Source organism: Pteronotus mesoamericanus, unplaced genomic scaffold (genome assembly GCF_021234165.1).
Source record: "Pteronotus mesoamericanus isolate MK-2021 breed Mesoamerican mustached bat unplaced genomic scaffold, CSHL_Meso_final scaffold_705, whole genome shotgun sequence".
NCBI lineage: Eukaryota > Metazoa > Chordata > Mammalia > Chiroptera > Mormoopidae > Pteronotus > Pteronotus mesoamericanus.
The window spans coordinates 10267902-10287886 of NW_026555326.1; the positions used below are offsets into that span (position 1 = coordinate 10267902).

Consider the following 19985-nt stretch of genomic DNA (forward strand, 5'->3'; position numbering starts at 1 on the left):
ACTGAACCCACAACCTTGGTGTATTTGGGTGACACTCTAACAAACTGAGCTACCTAGCCAGGGCCAAGGAATCAAGTGTTCTTAAGAGGAGATGAAATGCCAGCTGGTCAAAAGTATCTTGCTCTTGGGTTACCTTTCTTATTTATTATTTATTTAATTGTTCGAATACATTTGTCTCCACCTTCCTGCCACCACTTTCCCCTGTCCCCCTCCTCCACCTCCCTCCCTTAATCCTTTCCCACTTTGGCTTTGTCCATGGGTCCTCCCTTTCTTATTTTTAATGAGCTTTCCATCAACTCTCTTTTCCAATATAGATCTCAAGACCCACTCTACACTCAACTTCTCCCTGTCTCCCCACAGTCTACCTCCATACAGTAGCTGTTGGGGAGTGCCTACCATGATGAATAACTATCCTTTAAAAGAAATACAATAATACAGCACAGAAAGATAATGCAGTTGGTGCCAGAGCCAGAGTGCCTAGCCTGTTGTACAACCTGTCTGCGCATCCATTTCCTCAGCTACAAAAGTGGAGAGAATAACTATACTTACCTCAGGTGATTGTGAAGAGGTAATGAGGCAATATGTAAAGAACAGTGTCTGGTATTTAGTAAGTACTCAGTCATTCAGTAAACATTAGCTATTATTATGCAGCCTGGCACTCTGCAGATTATAAAATGCTTTCATTTCCAGAGTCTCACTTAATTTCATAAATAACCCACCACTCCTTGCCCCTTATATGGGAGCCTCAGTACCTTCCTTACAGGGCCCAGACCCAGTCCTCACCTTCAACTCTTACCTCAAATCAATCATCAATTCCACTCCTGAATGCTAGTCTAAGAGAAATGCCTCCTCTTATGAATGGTCTCCCCTTTGGTTCTAACTCACACTCTCTCCTGGACAGTTTCAATACCTGAACCACCTCATGTAGTTGTTGGTGTAAATGAAATCCCCAGAAATTGGGCCATGCATGCACAGCTGTACAGGTGAGTGAGAGGCCTTGTCCATAGCCTCTTTTATTAGCTGTCCCTCTCTCAGGCCTTTGCAGGACCTGTGCTTTTCTCCAGCACAGATCTTATCCCAGCTAACTGCATTCTCCATTTATCTGTCTCTCTCGGGGGTCCTATTTAATTCATCTTTGTAATCCAATGTTCAGTAGAGTGCCTGACACAATAGCTGCTCAATAAACTTTTGTTGAATGGACTGCCTATAGTCTCTCTCTGGCCCATAGTCAACCTGCAATCTCTCCCTTATTCTACTCCTACCTCCACACTTTTCCCCAAAGTTATTATCCTAAAACATAAAATTGATTCACATTACTTAGTGCTTAAAAATCTCCAATGTCCCTATTGTTTACAATAAAACACAAAATTTATTTTTTTAAACTCATATTTTAGATTTTTCTTTGGAGTAAAAGATGTCCATCATTGTTTACAAGATTATTTCTGAGTTGCAAAACCTCTCTCCACGTTTTTTTCTTCCATTCAGTCTTGGCTGTCACTATCAGATGGACAGAAAGCATGAGGACCTTTTTTACTGGCATCTGCAATGGATAAAATTAAAAATCTTTAGTTATACACCAAAGGCCCTTCATAGCCTGATTTCTAACTTCCTCCCCGTCTTGTCTCCTGCCACTTGCTCCACAGCACATATTCTTGCCCTCTTTCTTTGAATAGGTCAGGCCTTTACCTAACATTGGGGATTAAGGAAATACCTGTTCCCAATGTCTAGAATATTCTTCCCCTCCATTTCCACTTGGACAACTGTTTGTGTGCTATAAGATCAAGCTCAACAACCATCTGAATTGTAAAGCCCTGACTTCTCCAGACAAAGTGAACTCCTTTTATATTCTTTCAGTCAAAAGAGAATAGGGATGATAGTTTTGGGGTACTGGCTCCACATTACCTAGTTTAATTTTCCTTCATAACATTATTAAAAGATAGACATCATCACTCTACTAAATGTGGGTTCAAGTAGGTCACAAAACTAGTAAAAGCTGAAGTTGGAATTTGAATCATGGTCTGTTGGACTCTGAAGTCCCTATTGATCACTGCCTCTCACCTCAATTACAGAGCCTCTTTGTTATGCTTTATGGCACTTATTGGCCTTCATGTCTGTTTCCCTGTTAGACTTATAATTAGAGGTTGTTTCTTACGCATATCTATATTCCCAGAGGCCAAGCCCAGAAATAGGCTTATAGAAGGCCCTCAATATATGTAGCTAATTGAACAGATAAATGAATGAACTGAGGATTACATCACTTCTTTAGGCATAAGCAGCAATGAAGGAACTTTCCAGAGGGGAAAATATACAAGACAGACCCAGTCTCATGCTCTGAGCAGGAGGAGCCTTTGTACGCCAATAGTCTCCTCTCTTGGAGCTCTGCTTTATACGCAAAACAACAACTCTCAAAGAGATGGCATGGTTGCCAAAATACAAAACATCAAACACACCAAAACAAACCAAAAAAACATAACAACAACACCCAGAGGCAACAAGTACAGCTCCTTATGAAGAGCGAACAGATGCATCCATTGCCTTCTGGGACCTCCCTCGGAGACCAATACGCCAACACAGGTAGTGACATCTAGGCCACTCAGAAAAAAGGCCTAGAAATAGAAAATCAGTACATGAACAGACTGTGTTTACATCATTGGCCAATTAGAAGACATGTAAGAATGGGATGGCAAGAGGAACATTGCATTCAGGCACAATCATTCAAGAAAGGGAGTTCAGGGACAATCAGGGTGGTTGGAGAAAATAAGCTTGATGAATTCATGTGCGGCATGGAGTGGGATACTCTAGGCATAGGCAACGTGAGTGCACGCTCAACTGGCCTTGCCATCCCAGCCTGCCAGGCTCCCACCCTCTGCTCAACCCTTGTTGTTCTCCTGGTCCTCCAGCCTGCCACTAATTGTTCTCTCCGCTGGCCAGCTGGTAGGAATGAGGGGCTATAACGGAAAAAAACCACATGTATCATGTGTCCAGCAATTTTACTGTTGGACTAAGCTGCAGGGTCAGGAAAGAAGTCTATTTCTAAGTGATTTTCTCTCTTAATGCTGAGTATTCAGGGCTCCTTTTCATGGGCAATTCTATTTCAAGCAATATACAAGCATTGTCAGCAAAGTCCAGGTGTTTACAGTGCAAGACCAGGCAGGCTGGGCCTGGGGAGAAGTGATGATGGAATGGCAGATCCTCAGTGTTGGAAGGGACAATGGAGGTCATTTTGTCCAACTTCCCTCTCCATCAGAAGTCCTAGATCCAACCTGCATACCATGTGGTCATTCAGGCTCTTGCAGAACACTCCAGGGCAGTGGGGTTTATTGCCTCATGAAACAGCCCTTTTTATTTGCTGAATGGCTCTGGATATTAAGAACTACGGTATAGTCAATGAAGCTCTGTATCCCTGTAATGTCCATATACATTCATCTCAGCTCAGCCTTCTGGGGCCAATCGATATTTATTTAGGACCTACAACTATTCTGGATTCTGAAGTTATAGCTGTGAACAACACAAAGTCCCTTGAAGTGCTTCTATCTACTTTTTATCCACGTGACACAGGATTGTTCCCTTTTTCCCCAGACCCTATTTGTATTCAGTCTACAGTTTATGAAATCTCTGAGGGCTAAGATCTGTTTCTCCTATTATATAGTAAGAAGCATTTCTTAAAAGAGGAAGAGAAAGTTTTAAAGGAACTGGGAGATGTTAGTCTTTTTCATGACGCCCTGTGTTATTTTCAACATCATAATATAATACTTATTCCTAGTTAAGTTCTTACTGATATACTTTCTGTCCTCTACTCAGTCCTACCACCACTAACCAGCTCTCTCCAGTTACACCAGGGAAGAGCCTCATTTACCTTATCATCATGGATCATGAGGCCTAGAACAATGGCTGGCACATAGTAGAATCTCAGTAAATATTTGTTGAACCAATGGGGTCCCTGTGCAGACTTCTATCCTTAGGCATAATCACCTGCCTAAGGAAGAAATAGCTGGCCTTCTTCCCCTGTCAGACAAACAGATGGGTAGCAGGCCTGAGAGTTGCCTCCCAGGAAGGTTTGTGGGTATAGAGCCAGGTCACTACTCAGCCAGAGCCACTGGGAAGCTGGCATGCTGGTCTTGCCTGGTAGAGCTGATGCAGATCCTGGGACAATTTTCTGGAAAGAAAACAAAAGTGAGCCACAGGGAGTCAATCAGTCAGTCTCCTGTAGGCTTATTACATGCCCTGTGGGCAGGAATCTGCTCTAGGTCTGAGGAGAGTTGTGGGAAGAGGAGATAGGCTCTTGCCCTGGAGACCATTTTTCTAGGACACTCAAGACAAGCCAACAGCACTCAGGAACCCAAAGTGATGCACAAAAGCCCAGATTCAATGTACAGGAACTACTGAAGTCCTGTGAGCTTAGTCAAAGAATGCTTCTTGGAGGAAGGGAGTTGCAAATAAGGTTTGAAAGGAGAGAGGGGTTCAATAGCTAACAATTTCAAATAATATTTATGTATTGAACAATTAAGTATCCTAGCCCTCTGCTAACCACCTTAGAGATACCAATTGATTTTAGGCTCATAACACCCTGAGAAGTAGATATCATTAACCCCTTCACAAATATAGACACAAAAACTTAAGAATAAGTAACTTGTCTAAGTCCAAGAATAGTCAATGGCAGTACCAGGATTTGAGCCCAGATATCAAAAACTCTAAATCTGAACTCATTGCTACATGGTCTCAGTGGTTCCTCTGGCATCAGGGACCCTACAGCATCCTCTGGGATTTCTCTATCATAAAAACTCAACCTTCAAGGGCAAAGCTGAGACTGTACCTACCCTGGGATCCATCAAAGTCCAAAGCTCACAGAAGTTCCCTGCAGGTCTGTCAAGGCCCTTCAGACACACAGGAGAGCAAAGCCATGGTGGTTGGCCCACCAGCCTTCACAACCCTCACCCCCAAAGTCCTCCCTGTTGCTTAACTGCTTTCATGGGGCTGTTTTCTCACAGTGTTTCTTGTCTAGCCAGATTGCTCTCTACTCTAGTTGCCTTCTCCTCTCCACTTCAATCCTTAGACCCTGGCATATGGGAACTATCAAGAGGCCTTAGCATCACAAAGCCCTATCCCCTTACTTTACAGTGGAGGACATCAGCTCCAGCAGGCTGACCAAGGCTGCATCAGCCTCTGCAGTCTGTGGGATATCTGCCCCTTCTATTAAAATACCTCTTTCACATGGCCTATGCCTTGTCTGGGAGAACTCACACCATCTTTTGCTCCATGAAGATCCTGCCTAGGTCTGGAGAGGTCCAGGAGCCCTCTCTGATTGTTCTAATTTTCTATGCCCATTGTTATGGGCTGGATGGTGCTCCCTACCTCCAAATTATGTGTTGAAGCCCTAACCCTTAATACCTCAGAATGTGACTGTATTTGAAAATAGGGCCTTTAAAGGGGTAATTAAATTAAAATGAGGTCATTAGGGTGGGCTCTAATTCAATATGACTGGTATCCCTATGAGACAAAATTTGGACATGCAAAAGAACTGCCAAGGTTGTACCCACAGAAGAAACACCATGAGAAGGCACAGAGGGAAGGCAGCCATTTGCAAAACAAGCAGAGAATCTAACCCTGCCAACACTTTGACCTTGGATACCCAGGCTCCACAACTATGAGAAAGTACATTTTCATTGCTTAAGCTATGCAGTTTGTGGTATTTTGTTATGGCAGTTCTAACAAACACATATGCCCCTTCACCATTTGTAATTGCTACAGGTTGCCCAACAGATTGTTTTCTGTTATCTGAGCATGAGGCATGTCCTACCTTGTCCTTGTCAGCTAAAGAGCTGTGCATTTTTTATCCCAACATGGCTCCCTAAAACACTTAAACTGTTCGCCACTGCCCCAAACACTCCAGCTGATACATATACCCAGCATATATCCATCTCCATAAATCAAACCAGAAAATAAGTCTGGAACAATGATTAACAAACAAATGATTAAGTAACAATTTTGAGATTGTATACTCTGATTCTGTACTCCAGGGGATACCATTTGCATTGTAGTCTATGTCTCACATCTTGCAATGCCAAGGCCCAATCTTCCCTCTATATCAAAGAACAAACTAGCCACAATACTTCCAGCTTATCCCAGTATGCTTTGATTTTAGGGAACTATCTCTGCACACCTTGGTTCTCTCCAACTGTTGAGAATTGTGGGCTGACAATATACTGTCTACATATAAATCTGCCCCTGGAAACATCTATCTTCTTGGCTCTGAGTAGTTCTGTAGAACTCTGTAAATTTCTAGAACTTTAGAAAATGTCTTTTTAAGGGGCAAAGGCATGTTCCTCTGAAATTACTGGCATTACTGTTATTAGGATATAAAATGTAACTAAAGCCAGCCAAACATCCAGTCACTGTGATTAGCCACTCAGTCTCCATCTAGCCTGTCTGCTTCATCAGAGTGGTTCTTTGAGGTCCTGAGAGATTGTGGACTGATAAAGAGACCTAGAACTTTGAGGTTAGACATCTTGATTTGAATTACAGCTCTACCATCACCTATCTGGGTTTTGACACCTCACGAGAAAATAGAGTTAATAATTCTTATTTAACAGGTCTCCATGAGAATTAAATTAAGTGGGTCAACAATAAGTAGAATATCTAGGAAAGTGTGTAGTGCAGAGTGCTCATTACATATTAATTCTTTTTAAAAAATGTATTGATTTTTCAGAGAGAGAGGGAGAGGGGGTTGGGGGGAAAGAGAGAGAGACATTGATTTGTTGTTCCACTTATTTATGCACTCATTGGTTGATGCCTTCATGTGCCCTGATCAGGGATCAAACCCACAACCTTGGCACATCAGGACAATACTCCAATCAAAGCACATATTCTTTCCTTCCTGATTTTCCTCTTTCCTCTGTATTTACCCTCCTTGTAAAGGTCAGGTTCTTCTTGTCTCCCTCCTGACACCCCTGCACTGCCCCCCTCTCCCCCCACCCACAGCTGGATAGGAGATGCAAAAGACAGGAGGAAGAGCTCTGCAGTCTTAGCTGTCAGCATCCACAATTGCAGTTGCAACCATACATCAACAACATAGCACCTGAACCTTGCTTCTCTAGTGGCACTCACTGTCCAGGGCCCCAGTCCCCAGGGAGCTGTTCTAAACAGATTTCCTTCCAAAAGAAAAAGAAACTAAGGGATGGTAAGTAACTGATCCCTTGCAAGAGGTAAGAAGGGCATCTGAACAGGCTGCCTAGCCAGGAGGTAGGGAGATTGGCCCCCTACTAGTTCCTGCTTCAATTCCCCAATTCTAATATACAATACAATACATATCAAAAGAGGTGAGAGAAAAGGATAGAAGCAAAGCAAAACAATGACAAATGTATATATAAACACAAAAAAATACACAGTTCAGTATAAATGTTTGGTAGGTAGAAAATACAGAATAGAGAGAATCTACATGTTGGCTTTCCCTAACATACCTCAATTGTTTAATGAAAAAGTAATATACATTTGTATCTGGTGGTATGAGAAACAACTGTGTGATTAGCAGTAATAACTGAGTAACCTTACATTATTTAAAATGTCTCTTCAAGCTACCCAACTTGTGGATCATCAATAAGGGCCCCTTGTCTCTCAACCCCAACTGACTGGGTAAGTAACAACAGAACTAACATAGAATTTGCAAAAAAATAATAATCATTTAGAGTTGATGAACAGCTTTATAATTCACAAGTCATTTCCATATTCATTTCACATTTTAAACCATAAAACTCAACCCCGGTTAGCTGAATCTCAGAAAGGTTCAGTGACTTCCCTAAAGGTTAGAGTTAGGGTTAGGGTTAAAGTTAGCTGGTAAGAAGGGACTATGAACTTGAACCCACATCTCCTGATTCCTAGTATATGCACTCACTTTTTTTAATAAGTCACAAGAGAGAACCATAATGTCATGTGCCAGTGGCTTATACACATGTGCATGTACACTGGGTAATGAGATAACAGAGTTTGACAACTCCCTTCTATTTTGGGCATTGCTCAGGATCCTATTAGAACCTAGGTTTCAGGGATGTGAAGTATGCCAAGTACTTGAACATAAAATAGAATGGAAATTGTAAGAGAGGAATCTATGGGAAACTGAGGTGCCTAGAACCAAAAAGGAAAACAATAAAGAGAAACTTCATATTCTATCCCCCAAGTATTAGCTCCATAGTGCCAAGTGACCATTTGTCAAGGGCCAAACAAGAGAAAATGGACTGCAGCAGTAGGTTCAAGACAAGGATCAAACAACTTCCTGATTAGGGTAGTGGTGGGAATGAGAAATAAAATTAGTTGCAAAGTAAGGAAGAGAAGGTACTATGGTGTAATACCATCAAAAAGCTCACCTATCTGGCCCAGAACTCTGAGGTGCTCTGTGAGCAGTAAGGTGGCCACTCATGTTTTCTGCAGAGAGGCATCATAGGGATAGTAATGATGATCCGCAGATGCTGGAGAGGCATTCTCAAAAGAAAGCAAAGATTCCCTATCCCAGGTTGGGGAGGATATGTAAAGAGACTGGGGACAACTAGTAAAAGGGTGCTTTGTGGGGGGTCAGGTCTTACTCCTAGGGCAGACTGCAGTTAAAGAAAGACATATCTCTTCTCAGATGTGCTGGGAAGAGCTTCCCTTTCCACATTCTACTTTATGCGTCCCATTCATAAGGGAAAAAAGAATAAAAAATTCTGCCTTCAATACCCTTCTGACTCCTATTAACCCCAGAGACAATGGGATGGGCTCCCAATTCCCTTACAACTTACATATAAAACCCAACTTCATACATTCACTTGAACATACATTCACTTGAACACTATTCACTTGAACATAAAACCCAACTTCATACGTTCACTTGATCACTGAGGTGCTAGGGGAAAGTCAGTCCTGCTCTCTACCTACACCATCCTCATCTCCCTGCTCCAGGTTGAGACCACATTCCTGCTTTGGCCACACAGACCCAGCCTCCACTCCATCCTCTCCAGCATCTGCAGATCTCTGTGAAAGTGACTTTCTTCTCATGGTTAGAAAAAACTCGACTCTTCCTTCCTGCTCTAGTTCCAAAGCAGACCCCAGTCCCCCAGCTCCCCTCACATACCAAATGTCTAATACCTAGTTTTGCCTGATCTTTTCTCATTTGCATGTTTTTAAAAGACTTTTCAGGCTTCTGTAATCTGCCCCCCATCAAATGGGAGCCCTCTGATTCTTCCCCTCCACTCTGTCCACAGGGGGGCTATCATACCAGGAATTCAAGACCAACCCACAGTTTCCAGATGTCACCCAGCCATTAGATTCAACAAGTATTTACTGAGTACATACTCAAAACCCATGGGATGGAGTATTATACACCTTATTTTCTTAAAACTAATTTCTTTAAAAGATTCACTGACTCATTAACAATGAAAAGTGATGACTGATAAAAAAATAATTGCAATTGAAGTCTTCTGACTAGGTATAGTCAGTATCATCCGCATCCTAGCCCCAAACGTAAAGACTAGGATACCCAAGAAGTATCAGAATCCGCAGGGCAGTTCAGGCCAGTTTCTGTAACAAGAATGGAATCTAAATTGTCCAAGCGTCCTAGACAGAAATGTGTGTGTGTGTGTGGTACAGAGAAGGGGGAAAAAAAAAAGGAATAAAGAGGAAGGAATGAGAAGACAAAGGAGGCAGGAGGACAAAGGTATCTGGCATCAAAGAAGTGGTGCTAGAACCAAAAGGAATCTTCCTACTTAATATTCTATATTAGGGAAGACATGCTACCATTTATTTCCCATTACTGCATTCAATTAATTCCCTTTCGTTCAGGGGACCTGAAGCACAGAACTGGCTTTTTTATTAGATTGGATTGAATTCATTTGTGTAATATCCCTGATCAGGACAATGTCTAATTAACACTTTTGTTGGGGGAAATAAAAATTCCCATATTCATTAATGAATGGGGGAAGGTAGGGGAAGCTTTCCCAGGCAGCAGCCTTGATTCTACCAAGCTGTTTGCTGGCTCCATCTTAGAGATGTCTTAATGAGACATGTCTTAATAATATGATTATCACTCACTTAGGACCAGGACAAGCAGATGGAGCTGAAATTTAATGATGTGATGCTCAATGCTACATGAGTCAGCATTCACATTATTACTGGGGACTTTAACACTGGGTGCCAGATCCAGAGAGGATACATAGCTAGATAGCTTCCACCAAGTAGTATAGGCATTCTCTAAGACACTGGATGAAATTCCAAGTGTGAGTTTATTTTCTGTTTTTTTCACTCCCTACAAGCTTTGCAAGGATTCCTTAGATTTGTTTTGTAATTTCACAGTTTGCAAAATGGCTATATAAATGTTAGTAGAGCTTCCAGGCAAGATGGCAGCGTAAGTAAACATGGATTTCCTCCTCATACAACTATATCAAAATTACAACTCAACTACAGAACAACCATACTTCAGAACCACAAGAAATCGAGCTGAATGGAAGTCCCACAACTATGGAATTAAGGAGGAAACCAACTACAGAATTAAAGAAGAAACCTCATCTAGACTGACAGGAGGGGTGGAGACGCAGAACAGGCTGGTCCCACACCTACATGAGGCAGAAAAAAAATTAGGAGGGATATCTCAGGAGCAAGGAGTCCTAGCCACAAACTAGACTCCCCAACCCCAGGTTCCACTGCCAGGAAAAGTTGCCATAACTTTTGGCTGTAAAAAAAGAGCAGGGATTAAGGCGGTGGAAGACAGAAACTTCTAGAGTCCCAGGCAGTTCCTCCCAAAGGGGCCAGAACACTCACTCACTTAGACTCCCTCCTTCTGAGCTCCAGAGTGGGGGCCTCAGATTGAAAGGCATCAGAGACATATGTGGAGGAACAGAATTGTCCAGCAACAGGAGAGTTGGAGGGCAGCTTTTTCTCAGACAGAAGTACTGGCAAAGGCCATTGTTCCTTTTCTGGGCCCTCCACCCACAGAACCACTGAGCTGGCAGGTTGGCACCATATCTGTGACTCCATCAACCTGGCTCACACAGTTTACGCACCCTAGTAGGTTCCCTGACACCCTACCCCACCTAACTTTCAGGCCCACCTCAACTATTTCCAGTGGCTTTTTCATACGAATGGCTTGTCTTAGCCCAATCCTTCAGAATTCTCTACACTTCTCTCAAACAGGCAATATCTGGCTTCAGTGAGCCTGTACCTTTAAGTGGCCTGAGGCCCAGCACTAGCAGCAGCTGGCCTTAGTTCACAGCTTGGCCTTACCTGGGCACCTCCAAGCCCTGCACAGGTAATGGCCACCTGCAGATTGCTTTGTAGTTTATGCTATGTGACCATGGACAAGACACAGGCAGTGGCTGACCTCAGACGTGCCAACAGCAATCAAGGCTCAACTACAATAGGAGGGTGAACACAGTCCACACAGTTGGCACACCTTGAGTACCCAGCCTGGGCAATAGGAAAGGCTGTGCCACTGGACTCTACAGGACACCTACTACATTAGGCTACTTTACCAAGCCTAGGAGACATAGCAGCTCTACCTAATACATAGAAACAAACACACGGAGGCTGCCAAAATGAGAAGACAAGGAAATGTGGCCCAAATTAAAGATAAGAACAAAACTATAGAAAAAGAACTAAATAAAATGGAGACATGCAATCTACTAGATGTAGAGTTCAAAATGCTAGTTATAAGGATGCTCAAGGAACTTAGTGAGGACCTCAACAGCATAAAAAATATATCCAGTCAGAAACAAAAGATGCACTAGTTGAAATAAAGAACAATTTACAGGTAATCAACAGTAAGTGGATGAAGATGAGAATTAAATCAGTGATTTGGAATATAAGGAAGCAAAAAACCCCCAATCAGACAGAAAGGAAAAAAAAGAATCCAAAAAAATGAGGATAGAGTAAGGAGCCTCTGAGACAATTTTAAGCATACCAACATTTGCATCATGGGGGTGCCGGAAGAAAAGAGAGAGCAAGATATTGGAAACCTATTTAAAAAATAATGACAGAAAAATTCCCTAACTTGGTAAAGGAAATAGCCATGCAAGTCCAGAAAGCACAGAGTCCCAAACAGTATGAACCCAAAGAGGCCTATACCAAGACACATCATAATTAAAATGCCAAATGTTAAAGACAAAGAGAGATGTTAGAAGCAACAAGAGAAAAGCAGTTAGTTACCTACAAGGGAGTTCCCATAAGACTGTCAGCTGATTTCTCAAAAGAAAATTTGCTGGCTAGTAGGTGTGGCAAGAAATATTCAAAGTGATGAAAAACAAGGACCTATAACCATGATTACTCTACCCAGCAAAGCTATCATTTAGAATCAAAGGACAGATAAAGAGCTTCCCAGACAAGAAAAAGCTCAAGGAGTTCACCACTACCAAACCATTATTATATAAAATGTAAAGAGTCTTCTTTAAGATCAAAAATATGAATAAAATGACAATAAGTACATATTTATCAACAACTGAGTCTAAAAAACAAAATAAACAAACAAGCAGAACTGAAACAGAATCATAGATACAGAGAAGTTTTCATGGTTACCAGATGAGAAGAGGGTCTGGGGGATGGACAAAAAATGTGCAGGGATTAAGAAGTACAAATTGGTAGTTACTGTATTATCATGGGAATATGAAGTACAGCATAGGGAATAGAGTAGCCAAAGAACATATATGCATGACCCATGGACATGGGCAACGGTTTGGGGTTGCCTGAAGGAGTCGGGGTGGGCTGTGTAGAGAGGAGCAAAGGGGGAAAAACTGAGACAACTCTAACAGCATAAACAATAAAGTATAATTAAAAAAATAAATGTTAGTAGACAACTCTTGGGGACAAAGAACACCAATCCCATTTAATAGGTAAGGAGAGTGAAAGTCAGAGGAGAGAATTTTTAAAAGTCACAAAGCTTTTTTGGTGACTTTGTGACTTTCCAAATCACAAAGCTAAGACATGCCATGGCCAGGAGTGGAATCCAGATCTTCTGAGACCAGAACTCTGGGCTTCTTGGGGATCACTCTGTTTGAAGGTGACTGGCCATGTGCCATTGCTCCCCAGAGAAGTCCCATAGAACTAAAACCCTGCTGAGGATATAAAGAAGTCATGGGAATGGTTTGGGCTTCTACTGGCAGAGAAATCATATAAAATTATATGTGAGAGTCTGAATGGCATGCAGGAGTAGTGGGGGATCAAGAGTTTTCATAAGATTTTTCAAATTGTCTATGGCCTCGAAAGCACAAGATTCATCAACTTTGAGTTCATCTCTGACCATGTCTTCTACTGTGAAATGTGAACTACAATAAGCTTGGTTATTAGTAAGCGGACCTGGGTTCTAATCACCATTTTCATCTGGGAGACCGTAGGTAAATTGTTTACATTTTACCTAAATTTCCATTCCCGAAAAATAATAATACTCAATCCTGCTCTGCCTACTACACAGATATTTTGTGAGAACCAAAATACATAAGGAGAAGAGAAATGGTAGCTAGATGGTAACAATGGAAGAGAGATTTCACTGTTTATCCTTTTGCATTTTGAATTCTGTACCATGTAAATTACCTCCTAAAAGACAAAATTAAAAATTTAACAAAAATAATTAAGTCACCATATTATAGAAAGCTTTATACACACAATCTCACTTCATTCTTGCCATAGCCCTGCAAGGTAAAGATAATTTCCCCAGTTGCACAAGAGGCAATTGAGGTTTGACAAGCTTAGCTAAGTTGCCCAATGCTATGAATATGACTAAATATTAACAGGTCTAGGATTAAAATTCATATCTCCTTAATTCCAGAGTTGCTTTTTGGATCTCTCTCCCTCTTCCCCACCCCTGATATTACAAGTGTTCATTCCACCTCATAAAAGCTTAGTATTAAGAGAGAAACTTGATACTTGATATTGATTATATTGGAGAAGAGTTAATTTTACTATATTACTACAGGAGGGCTAAAATTTTCCCCATCATTATCTAAATATAGGACTCCCATAACTACTTGTCTTATAACCAACCCAATTGTGCACTGGCAGTCTGAAGGAAAGTACACATACACACACACACACAGAGGCTTTTTTTATAGCAAGAGGAGAATAGGATGGGTATGAAAATGCCCACCCATGGTTAGGCACTGTGGAGATCAGCCCAGGCAGCTTGGCAAAAGTTTATTCTGTCCCACCCCTAAAATGCACTTACTCTTGCCTTGCATAGTCTTGTTAATAATTGGCTATTGATTCACATTAGGTTATTATTTTTATTCTGTTGCCTAAATGTCCTTCACAGGCTTATCCATATCAGTGCCTTAGCTTAGACTACAGTACCTGGAGGGCAGGGGCTAGGCCATATGTATCTCTTCATATTGCATTCATACTGAGTGAAACACAATTATGTGCCTAATAAAAGATTTGAGCAGATGACCACAAAGATAAAGGTCATTTATTCCAACTAAAAGAGAAACAAAGCCTCTGGGTAGAGTAGTTTTTACCAGACAGTGCTGTGCAATGAGACATGTACTAATACCTAGAGAAAGAGCAAGACCTGCATCCTGGCTCTACCTGTCTTTACCTAACTCTACCCAGCTCCATAGCAACAGAATTATCCTCTCTCAGTATCAGTTTGTCTATTTACAAAATGGACATAATAGTACCTACTTCACAGGACCGTAGTGAAAATTAAACGAAGAGATTGTGAAGTACTAGTAAACTGAAAAATGCTATATATCTGTTACTTAGAAAAAGAGGGAGAAAAAAATAAATGAAAAAATAACTGAACAAACCCCTAAGATGCCAAAGCATCCCATAGTTTATCAGGAGGAAAAATGCCTCCTGTGCTTTCCATTCCCAGTGATGAAAACTGTATTGTTCACCGGGTCTCCTGTGCCTGGATTAAGGCCTAACACATCATCAGCAAGTGGAATGAATGTTCCAAAGATCATTGTAAAAGCTGATTGCTATAATGAAAAGTTGGATTTGCACTCATGTTTGGGAACAGCTAAAGAGAAAATAAATAGCTCAAATTCTCTTTAAATTTTATTTAAGTTGTACTAATCAATCTCTAGCCATTCTGGATGGGACACAGCTACACATTCCCTAACATTAGGGAGTGTTTGTTAAAATAATAAACCAACTAGTACAAGTGTTCATGCAGCAGTGCACTGTAAGGAGGACCTGAACAACAGACAAAGTAAATAAAGTCATGATTCCTACAGGAGTGCTGAGGCTGATTCTGCAGGAGGTGAAGGTCAAGGGTTGGCAGTAGAGAAAGACAGGGTATTCCAATTAGTGACAGTGACATATTCCAAGCCTAGAGGCATGAGAGCAGGCCTTACATTAGAGACTTGGCAGTAGTTGAGGGGGGGATGGTAAAGGAGGGGTTGTGTAGGGGAGTAAGGAGAGATACCATTAGTAAAACAGTATGGGGGTTCAATGGGTGTGGGTAGGAGTGTTGGCCCTTTATGAAGTGGTCTCTGGATTATTATTCCTTCCCCAAGGGTGCCCTATTCAATCCCTAAAACTAAACTATTAATTCTTAATGGTTTAGAATTCTTAATGGTCCATGCTTCCCAGGACACCCTAAAGACAGGTGATTTTTCCTTACTTTGAGCATCCTGGCTACGCTACGCACATGACAGTTTATCATCTACTGTCTTTTTCTGAGATGACACATATTGAGGACCTAGTATGTACAGAGTTCTTTCAGCTGATCTAACCCTCCCCACAGCCCTGTGCTCAACTGCATTATCACCATTCCAAAGAAACACTTTAGAGCAGGGCTGTTAGCAGCATGGTCTCCAGGCTGGACTGTCTGATTGCAGTCCCAGATGCCCTGTCACATCTTAGCTGTTAAACTTTGAACAATTTACTTAACTTCTCTGTGCTGCAGATTCCTTTTCTGTAAAAATGGGGGTGATAAATCAATCTCGAGAGAATCAAGATGGTGGAGGTATGAGTGGAAATCACACTGACCTCCTCCCAGGACCAACCAGGAACTACAACTAAATTGTGGAGAAATCACCTGGAACGAACAACTGAATAGCAAGAGAGGAGCCTTTTAACCTTGGACAGACAGAAGAATCAGCTTTAGCACAACCTAACTGGTAAGAACTGCAGTAGAGACTCGAGAAGATGGGCAGGGCACTCATGGGCAGCAGCACCAGAATGATATTGAAAAGGCCAATTCGATCCCCCTGAGAAGAGTGGGGTCTAAACCATATGCAGGGATCTCCAGGCTACCGCACCAGAGCCCAAAAAGTACTCAGATAATAGCCAACTGCGAAAAGTGGCAGGGCTGCTCTCTGCCAGAGATGGACGGCTGGATGTTAAGAGCTGCTTAAAGGGCCAACACATACATTTTTGTTTGTAGCCACTCACCCTGGGCTCCAGCACAAGAAGGGGCAGAGTAGCCTTGAGACAACTGAGGAGAGACTGGGGAAGGAGGCTTTGGGGAGAGAACTCAAAGAGTAGCTGGCAGGATCCCAGTGCTGACTCACCCCCCATAAGGCAGCAACCATTTTGCTCAGGCAGATCACTCGACTGAGCAGGAACAGCGTGAGAGGACCCAATAACCCTGCCGCCAGGAGGGGCTCTGCCCCACCCTGTGGTGTCACTAAGCTGGTCTACTGAGTGCTGAGTGACTAGATTAATGGTTGAAGGAGACAGCCACAGACAGCAGATTCCCGGAAGTCTTGAAAAGACTGCCTAGGGTAAGACAGGGTCAACATCTGACATCATCAGAGGCAGATCCAGAAAAAAAAAAAAACAAAACAGCGGTATCCTACCATAGAAGTTCACACCACAAGTCAGGAAATCAGGACAGATCAATTTAAGAAGCAGAAGCAGAAAAGAAGAGTCTCACAAATAATGGGAAGACAAAGAAACATGAACCAGTTGAAGGGAAAGGAGGAATTCCCAGAAAGAGAACAAAATGAAATAGAGGAAAGTAAACTATCAGATACTGAGTTTAAAACAATGGTTCTAAGGAAGCTCAATGAGCTCAGTGAGCTCAGAGGGAATTACATAAAACTACAGGAAAACTATGAGGAACTTACTGCAAACTATATCAGCATGGAAAAGAATATAGAAACTATCAATAAAAACAAGAGGAAATGAAGAATACAATTTCTGAATTGAAGAATACAGTAGAAGGAATCAAAAGCGGGCTTGATGAAGCAGAGGACTGAATCAACAAGATGGCGGATAAGGTAGGAAAAAGCTCCCAGAAAAGGCAGGAAAATGAAAAAAGACTCAAAAAGAATGAGGAGGTGTTTAGGGAAATGCAGGACAACCTGAAATGTAATCATATCCATATTATAGGGATACCAGAAGAAGAGGAGCAAGGGATAGAGAACCTCCTCAAAAAAGTAATGATGAAAAACTTCCGTAATTGGAGGAGAGAAAATGTCACACAAGTCCAGGAATCACAGAGGGTCCCATTCAAGAGAAACCCAATGAGGCCCACTCCAAGACACATCATCATTAAACCAGCAAATATCAAAGACAAACAGAGAATCCTAAAGGGAGAGTGAGTTAGTGACACATAAGGGAGCCCCAATACGGCTAGCAGCTGACTTCTCAAAAGAAACACTACAAGCCAGAAGAGATGGCAAGAAATATTCCAAGGAATGAAAAACAAAGGCCTGCAACCAGGACTGCTCTACCCAACAAGGCTCTCAATTAAAATGGAAGGTGAAATAAGGAGCTTCTCAGACAAAAGAAGGCTAAAAGACCGCCACCAAACCAGCCTTGCAGAATATGCTAAAGGGACTGCTTTAAGGCGCATGAAAATAATCTATGAATACCCAGTTCCTTTCACAGTGACCAATACTTGATATTACCAATATTTTTAATACTTATTAATCCGATTGTGACAATGATGTAATTGTTACTTTATTTGTTGAAACTAAACCTGTTTTTGTATATTTCCTGCCTATTTCTATTACTTTAAAAAAAGCTTTAAGTGACTTTTTGGTATTCTTTATCCATTTTTTGATTAAATGTTTATAGAATTTTTTCCCTAAAAAAGCAAACAAAAAAAGAAAAACAACTATTAACCCTTTTATAGATGTGTTGCAAATACTTTCCTATTCTATTACTTGTCCTTTACCTTTTTTTACATGAATATTACTGTATAGTCTTAAATATTTAATATAGTCATATTGCCAATATTTTACTTTATAGCTTCTGGGTTTGAATGTTACTTCAGGGTAAGAAAAATATTATTTTGTATTTTCACCTAAAACTCCTTAGATTTTACATACTGATTTTTAACTCATCTGAATATTTGTTGTATAAAGTGTGAAATAGTGCTCTATATTTGTTTTATTTCAAGTAATAGTGATCCACGCACCTTATGTTGAATAAGCCTTATTTTCCCCATTGATTTGAAATATCAATTTAATCATATATTACATGGTTAGAAAGATATATACGTTTATTTCTAGAATGCTCAGTTTATTTCACTGATCTACTTGATTATTTCTGTGCAAGTGTCATGACTGCTCAGACTTTATAATGGATTTAAATTTTTTAATTTTATAATGGATCTTGATATTTAAAAAAATAAAATCAATCTGTATAGAAAAAGAAAAATAATCTCATTTGATCATTGTGAGAATCAAATGTATTAATATCAAATGCTTAGCACAAGGTTAGTGCATAAGGAAACTGATCCTTGGGAATTTGATTGATACCTAATAAGCAATACAGCTGGAATTATAACCAAGTATTTCTGACTTCAAAAGCCATGCTCTTCTCACCTTTCCCCATTGTCTCACTTCTTCGGATTCCCTAAGTATGCTATCTCCCATTTCTTACAAGTCCCCATTATATGATAAACTACTCATGGGACAGTGGTGGCCTCTCATTCATCTCTCTGTTCTCCATAGTACCCTGAGAGTGTTTGATCAGTTCTGAGCCCAGGTAAGTCCAGGCTGTGGTTAGTATATTAAAGTCAGTTTCTGTATTACCCAACAGCACAGGAGCAGGAAGGAAGCTTATGTGACCTGAAGCTGGAGCTTCACTTGCCCCTGGTTTGCTTTCCATGCCTTTGAGATTCATAGGTGAAGCATTAGCACAGGGTTGAGAAAAGTGCCCCATAAAGTGATAGAGGAAGGAAACCCCTGCCTGTAGCTCTTTCTTCTTTCCCCTCCTTTCCCCTTCTCTCAAGGCCTTTGGCTCTTTTATGACTTTCCCAAGAAAACTGCAGTGCCCACATGCTAAGCAAAATAAATGTGTCCTCTACCACCACCCCATCCTAGGCTGGCAGTATGCCAGCCACCACTCTGAGGGAGACCTGGTTGATCCAGGGAAGCAGCCCCTCTGTCAATCTGCCAGCTCCGTACTCTTACCTGCTCCTCGCCCTGTGCCCTCTGGCATTCTGCTTGCTGAGGGCATTTCTTCAGACCTCCTGATCTCCTCCAGGCCAAGGAGATGGAAGCATAATTAGCTGTGCTTCCTCTGGGGAGTAGGAGAAGAGAGTGGCTCATTAACCCAGCCATGCGTGCCTCTTCTTCGGTTCCCTCCTAGTTTCTGCCTGTTTCTGCCTGCTCTCTCCCCTCTCCTTTGCTCCAAATTTCCCTTTCCTTGTCCTCTCATGCTTCTGGCCTTTCCTCCTACTACCTTGTTCTCTCCCTTTTTCTGGCTATGTCTCTCCCTCATCTCGATGTTTGTCCTCTCTTCCCAGCTTCTTTCTCTGGCTATTTCCTCCCTGGCCTTTCCCTCCAGTCTCCCAAGATCCCCTTTGCTGTAATCCCCTCCCCTTTTCTCCCTTGTTTCCTGTCTCAGATGCCTGCTCTGGGCCACCTGTCCTCCTTGTGGCAGTTTTAGCCTTGTTGCTTGCCTCAGCATCCTATTTCCTTGTTTCTCTTTCTCTTTTGCTCTACCTCTTCTTTTTTTTCCCAGCTCCTGTTTCTTGGTCAATTTTTCTGATTTCTCTCTTTCTCCTTTCCTTACTGTGTTCCCTTCATTCTAGTTCTTATCCTTCTATCCTTTTCCCCTCTTCCACTCAATGC

At 41.6% G+C, this 19985-nt stretch overlaps 1 protein-coding gene across 1 annotated transcript in view; it reads right to left on the reverse strand.

The window, feature by feature from the left end:
* The window catches only part of KIRREL1 (kirre like nephrin family adhesion molecule 1), a 79447-nt gene extending 59764 nt beyond the window's left edge, over positions 1 to 19683 (reverse strand). Inside the window, exon 1 of the mRNA XM_054563113.1 lies at positions 19323 to 19683. The gene's annotated coding sequence lies outside the window, so the exon portion shown is untranslated. The remainder of the gene's footprint in view (positions 1 to 19322) is intronic.
* Between the last annotated feature and the right edge of the window lie 302 nt (positions 19684 to 19985).